The sequence below is a fragment of the Alligator sinensis genome, unplaced genomic scaffold, assembly GCF_000455745.1.
Source record: "Alligator sinensis unplaced genomic scaffold, ASM45574v1 scaffold117_1, whole genome shotgun sequence".
In the NCBI taxonomy this organism is placed as follows: Eukaryota; Metazoa; Chordata; order Crocodylia; family Alligatoridae; genus Alligator; species Alligator sinensis.
In genome coordinates, this window is record NW_005841855.1 from 886760 (window position 1) to 894017 (window position 7258).

The window sequence follows — 7258 nt, forward strand, 5'->3', positions numbered from 1 at the left end:
TAGCAGGAGATTTTGGACAGGAAAAAAAAAGGTTGGTTTTTTTTTTTTTCTTTCACCATCCTGCATGTTTTGTTTTGTGAATGCTTCTGCTTAGGAAAGGGAACTGAGAAAAAAGAAGTTTCTCACCTGTTTTTTTTAATGTGAATTTGCAGCCAGATTGTGAATTACTCTTACTGGTGAGCAGTTACACAAATAGTTCTTTTGTCCTCAATGAGAACTAATTCTGTGACTGACATGTACCCAGAGATGAGTAATGAGTTCACAATCTAGCCCTCTGATTAAACATATTTCTTTTGGGGGTTGTTGAGTGCAAGGGAAAGTGCAGGGGATTGGCAGCTGGAAAAACAGACGCTCTTTTTTATATACTTAAGCAATGCAGATTCCAACTTAGTTTTGAACTGCTCATTATTACTGGTTGGAGGGAACGTTACGTAATAGGCAAGACAGCCAATCAGGACTGACATAATCATCACAAAGCTGAGTATTTCATTTGCATGCTTCAGTCCTCTTTAAAATCTGGAAAACATTTTCCACTCGAATTAATTACACTTCACAGATACTGTCTTGAAATAGAGTTTATTGGTTGTCTTTGCTCACAAGATACCACGTTATGTTGATAGATGACCATGACAATTTGGTCTAACCAGTGACTATGTGTAAACATTTTACACATGAGCAAAAGATATAGATGGTTAAATGCTAGCAAATATAACAACCCTTGTGTATAGTTTGCGTGCTAGACATTCAAGGTGTTATAAACATTGGCTAGCTAACTCCAGTAGCTAGACAGATAGACAGACAGTCTCTTAAATACATAGAGCACATTGAGAAAGTATTTAAGAGACTGTCTGTCTATCTGTCTAACTGAGAAAGTATTACACTTACAATTCTTCAAGGTTCATATTCCTCCCTTTGGTAGAGGATATAGGCATTCCCATCCATATGGTATTTTGCTAAATGATGCATAGAAAAAGGGATCCTGCATCTTCTATTTCCATTTGGCACTTTACACATGGTTACTTTCACTTTCATCTCTGCAATGTTGCTACATTTTACACTTTTTTCTGCCTGTTAGTTTTGGATAGATGCCACCTTTCCAAGTCTGTGCTTTTGAAATTTCAGAGAGTTAAAGGGCTGCCTTTAGTGAGAAGTAGTTTCTTGTCAAAATTTGGCATGTTGCTGGATTGTAATTTATTTGAGGCCTGATGCCTGCTTGTCTCAGTATTTGTTCTTAAATAAGGAAGAGCAGCTCTCCTATTCATGAACTGTTACCTAGAGCTTAAAACATTAATTGGCATGTTGACTTTTTGACATTGCTTCCCTTTCATTTATAATTTTGCCATTTCATTAGCCTAGGTGTAAATATCCCAAGACCCAAACACTAAATTGAAAAGTGACAAATCTAGAAATCATTTCTTTTGGCTGCTCTCCTGTTTCTCCCAATCCTGGCTTCAATTGCTTCTAGGTCTAGCAATACCACAAACTTACTGCAAAACATATTAGTAAGAATCAAAGGAATATATCATTGGTTTTTAGTTCAACATAGGACAGTAGCTGTATAGTTCCTCACTGAGCACGTTTACACAAGACGCTAAATGTGGGGTAGCCTAATAACACTGCACGGTAATGAGCCACTCAAAAACTGTGCTAATAAACTACTGTAGTGTTATTAGACTACTGCGCAGTAACCATTGAAAAAAACCTGTGTGCCAGCACTGCTGCACAGTAAACGTAGTTACTGCTCATTCAGTTAGTACTTCATTAAAGAATACTTATCTAAATGTGCAGTAACTATGGTGCAGTAATGAACATGGAGATGCGCCCACTGAGATATATATTCCCAACCCAACTCTGATAAATGGTTTTGGTAAACCTAGTTAGCCAGGTTAGTCTGAAGTCAAGTAGAAGGCAAGGTAGATTTGCACCTTATAGACCAACTAAAGCAGATGTGTGTGTGTGTGTGTGTGTGTACAGTCCCATACACACACACATCTACTTTAGTTGGTCTATAAGGTGCAAATCTACCTTGACAAATAAATGGTCTGTATCCATTTTAAACCTTTAGCATTAGGTTAAACTACAATTTTCTATTGTTTTCTGCATAGTTACAGCTGTAGCAGCATTGCAAGTAGCCATTAACAGTAGCCCTTCTTCAGAGGTACACTGAACAAAGGTGTGATGGACATCATTTCTTAGTGCAGCTTCTAGTATAGATGAAAACCAGCATGAATCAACATTTGAGGAAGTATCACAAGGACAGGAGAAATTCTGGCATATTTACTACTGCCTATCTTCTTGCTCAGGGTTGAGAACTTTTTACCAGATTCCCCAACAAGCTATGTTCTACAACAGGGGTATGCAACTTATGGCCTGAGTGCTGCATGCCACCCTCCAAGCCAATCCAAAAAGCCTGTCATCATTATTTATTAAACCACTCATTCATTGCTGGTTCATGAGCATCAAAAATAGAAAAAGGATTTGAAAAGCACAACAGTTAATCAAATTACTCTTCATCACAGCAAACCATGTCCTCATTCTATGGGGATTAGTTAGCGTGTGAGCATGCCTGCCTTTGCAGTCTGCTTTCCCACTTGCAATGTAAAGTCTCCCAAGAGTGATAGCCCTCTATTAGAAAATGTGCCTTGTAAGTGGCCCTCCATGAAGTTTGAGTTGTGCACCCCTGTTCTCGAGTTTTTCTGCTCTTGGAATTCTAAGGAAGAGGCATTTCAACGTGGAGCCCGGCATCAGGATGGCAAGAAGGGCACATTTTGGCATACACGGGACTCATCTCATGCCTCATTCAAATCATTGCTGCCACCGACAAAAATCTTTTTCCTGGGTTCTCTTTCTGGACTATAAAGAAATACAGACCCACATCAGTGTTTATTCATGTGGTAGGTAAGCAAATGTAGAACCTGAATTCAGCCATGTGTATGTTGTACTTGCATTGTACTGTATCTGTTTCTTTTTTGTGGTTTTTTATTTTTATTTTTTTTACCTATCTTAAAAAAATCTGTTAATTGAGTCATGCCTGGCACTTCTGCTCTCTCAGTTCACCTGGCCTCTGGTGACTATTCTTGCTTACTGTCTTTGTGCCTTCTTCCATGCATAACAAGACCTCCCTGCACTCATCTGTAAGGCTCTCATTCACTGTATGTTTAAATCCCTTTGGAAGATCTACTGTTGCTGTTCTGCTTATGATGAATCTCCTTGACCTCCACCTCATTTTGCCCAGGCGCAGGTAAATGTTTTCTTGATCATTTTAATTGAATGGTATATGCCTTGACTCACAATCCCCACCAGCTTTGTGTGTGTGTTTCTACATTTTTAGAGTGGAACAAGACAAGAGCTGTACTTCCTTGTCTGAAAAACATCCAACGTATTGATAGCACTCTATTGCAACACTTGTGGATCTGTAAACAAACTAAGCATAGAGCTTATTGTTATTTTAATTCAAGATTTGTTCTTTTTGTAAGTAAAAATAAATTTTACCATAAGACACATGATGTCAGCTGTAACTTTTGAATCAGAAAGCTCTACTGAACACATGCAAATCATACGGAGTATTTTTTTCCCCTAACTAGACATTTAAGAAAAATCACTGGAGGCTGGTGACATCTGAAAGTGCTTAGATGAAAGATAATGAAAAGGTGTGAACAAAGCCAATTTACAGGAGAGGTTAAAATCATAGCATATCTGATTTAAACCAAGAAAAACCTAACCTACCTGCTTTCCTGGAAAAGACTCAATTGAAACAAACTTTATTTACCTTTATGCTTTGAGCCCTGGAAATTTGGAAATAACAATTAGTCCTCACCAATAGGCTTTCTAATATACAGGAATCATTGAGTCTTACAGTGGTGTGATGTTATGTATATCAAGAAATTTCACTCTAAGTTATGCAGACTGAGGATGCTGCACAAAAATAATAATTTTCATTCTTAATTAGAAATCACCCAGCAATTCTTAAAACAATGTTTTCAGGGGTATTTAGCAATGTAGGTTAAAAGAGAGAGAGAAAAAAACTTTTTTAGCAAGGTACAAAATATTGTGTTTTGCTTCAGGCACTTTTTAAACTGCCTCTATTCTAGGAAGGGAACACAGATGTGTGAGATTCCGGATTTAGTTCCAAGCCAATACTCCTAATTAACTTCAAATTGTTTAAATATATAACATCCCAACACAGGGATGTAGCATTAGGAATGGTACACTGTGCTGCACATTGCAAATGCATATATACAATTAACCTCTCATAAGTCAGTCATTAACACTCAGTGGGGTTCCACATGTGTACAGGGCTCAATCCACAGGGGTCCAATCGCTGGAATGGGGCCTTCTAGATCAATACATGGCCCAATTCAGGAAATAACACCAAAAGAAGCACATCACTAGGGTTGCAGACTGGATGATACAGAGATAAACTAGGACTGAAAGCTGGAAGTGAAGGAAGAGAGGGGTTAAGTTAGATAGGCAAGGAGACTGGAACTGTGAGTTGGGAAGTTGAACTGAAGGTCTATGAGTGCATGTGGAGGATTTATAGACCAAAGGGGACCATTATATCATCTAGTCTAACCTCAAATGAGACTGGAACTGCCTAGGCAAGGGAGATGGGACTGGAAGTTAAGGAGAAAAAAGGACTATGAAAGACTAGATCTAGTGGTTGGGGGATGAAGACAGGGATAAGACAAGGAACAGGAATAGTTTACTGGGACTTGATGGACAAAGAATTAGGACTGAGGACCAAGGCAGCAGAGGAAAGAAATGGTAATGGGAGGGAAAACAAGTATGACAAACATCCAGGATGGAGGAGAACTGGGGGCAGCTAGTCAAAGAGACTGGTGCAAAAACCACAGGGAGTAGATGCTGATCCAGGAGACATGGAAGAAGACTGGGACCGGTAGCTCTAGGGGAACATTGGTGCCGACAGACAAGGAGAGGTTGGCATGTATATGAGAAAGCCAGTTCATACCAGGAGCCAAAGCTGGGGTTTGGTCTAGCACTGTCTGGGAGAAATGCATGTGCAGTGAATACAACAGGGGTCCTGCAGAAAATCTGGTATGTCATGACATACTAAAGACTTGTACTGTAATGCACAAGCAGCTTCCTATCTTCTGAATGATTGACTTGGCAAATATAATAATCAAATGTAATAATGTTCCCTTCATGTAGTCTTTTTTCTCTAGTGATATGTACCCATGCACACAGGCACACCTATTTTGCACCTTATTATTCACTGTTACACCAGTTGCATACTAATGGCATTCCACTGACTTCCAGTATTATGTAAAAGTGTCAAAAAGGGGGCGGGGGCGGGGGGAGAGAATCAAGCTCATAACTTCTACCACGGTCTTTCAGCAGCAGAGCAAGTACTGCCCTTACTCTCTGTAGGTAAGGGTGTTCCTTGCTTTGCTCAGTACAACCTCTTTGATTTATTAAGAAACGGCATTAATAGATCCCAACGGAAGAAAAAGATCATTTCTGTAACAGGAGTGAGCATTATAGAGGGAACTGTAGAAGTTCTCTGGTCTCAGAGTCTGGAAGATTTCCTTAGATAAAATACATCTATTAGGAGGGTCCAAGTACCAAGAGATCTATTTCAACAGCATTTAGTTTGAGGTAGAAACATCAAGACTTGCACATAGACAAGGGAATTCTGATAGTGCAACATCATGTGAGCCTTGCAAGGTTCAACACATATAGTGGAGCTAGATGTTGTCAACTCCTGGGTGAGGCTAGGGAATAGGAATAATATTGCCCAAAAGAGGCATATAAATACCATGCAAAATGAGTTCTCAGATAAACCTCCAGGGTAACCCAGACACAAATTAGGTAACGGTGGAAACATGAAGCTCAGAAACAATAAACTGTGTGCTGCATATTGGGAAAAATAAGATTTAAGCCAAGCAAGTGCTGTTACAGACAGATTAGCACAAATATTTGCTAGCTGGAATAAAACATCCTGGTTAACAGAATTAAATACAGCAGAAGTATCAAGGAGCAACAAGAAGGAAATATACCCTTTGCTGGTAAGATAAATAAATAAATAACGTTATGTTTGTTTGTGCTGTAAAATGAACAGATTGGCTGAAACTTTCCTGCCCCATCCTCTCATTCAATAAATGCTAATAAGAAATGGAAATTTAAGAGGATGATAATTAGCAGTATCTTCCTTAGAAAAATGTAGGTAGTTTTCATTTTGGCTCCAGCACCTCTTAACAAGACAGAAGCCAGCATGGAGAAAATGTGTACAGAAAATAAATACTGACAATATAACATCATCATTCATACATCCAGGCACTCCTTTGAGCAACCAAGTGAGCCAGGAATCTAATGAACAAACCATTTAATATAACCTCTGGATAACCCTTTAATCTTCTCTTCCATTCATCTTGAAAATTCAAAGAGGGAAACACTAGCAGAGCTATACACTGAAAGAACAGAGCTAGGAGAAGCACTGGTAGACAGCTGAGCATGGATGCGCCTCTACTTTGCAGAAATAATTAAGAAAGTGGTGAAGGATTCAGCAAACATGCTCTCACTGGCAGAAGATGGTTCTTAGGATTTAAAATTCAGCCAAGAGTTTTGTACAAGGCAACATCCCACTTGGCTTTAGTCGACAGAAAGTCAAATTGCAGTTTGGACTTCTCCATGCAACATATAAACATAAACTCTGTCAAATCTGGATGGAGAGACTCAGTCTATCCTATGATGACTTGGTCTACACTGGAACTGTGTACTCTTTTGAACTTGTATAGGACCACTTAGAGCCATCTCAAGTGTCTCGGCCGGGTGGAGCCGACTGAGGGAAACGCTGGTTAATTAAGCGAACGTCAGGCGGGCTGGTGGATGGAGAGGTGAGACAGCATATTGGTTTTATAAAGAAAGCTTTACTTACACTGCCGATGGTCACAGTGCAGGAAGGAAACTTCCTTGAGTTGCAGTTGCACACAAACAAACACAAATGAGATCTCTTCCGAACCACACCGAACCGAGATGAGTCGTCGATATACGACTCCACGAGCGCTTCACACGGGGGATACGTCAAATTCACACTATGACAGGGAGTGGCTAAGAGCTGATCAGGCCTCTCTGTCCTCCTCCAAGACACACGCGGAGTTTGCTAGGCTCCACAGCGCACTCAGAGTTCCCCATGAGATGGTTGTGGAGTCCTCCAACTTGGGCGGAAGCTGCTCTAACCTTTTATACGGCTAGCGAGCCAATTGCTAGCCGCCACGTAGGAATAATTTAGAATCAGCCA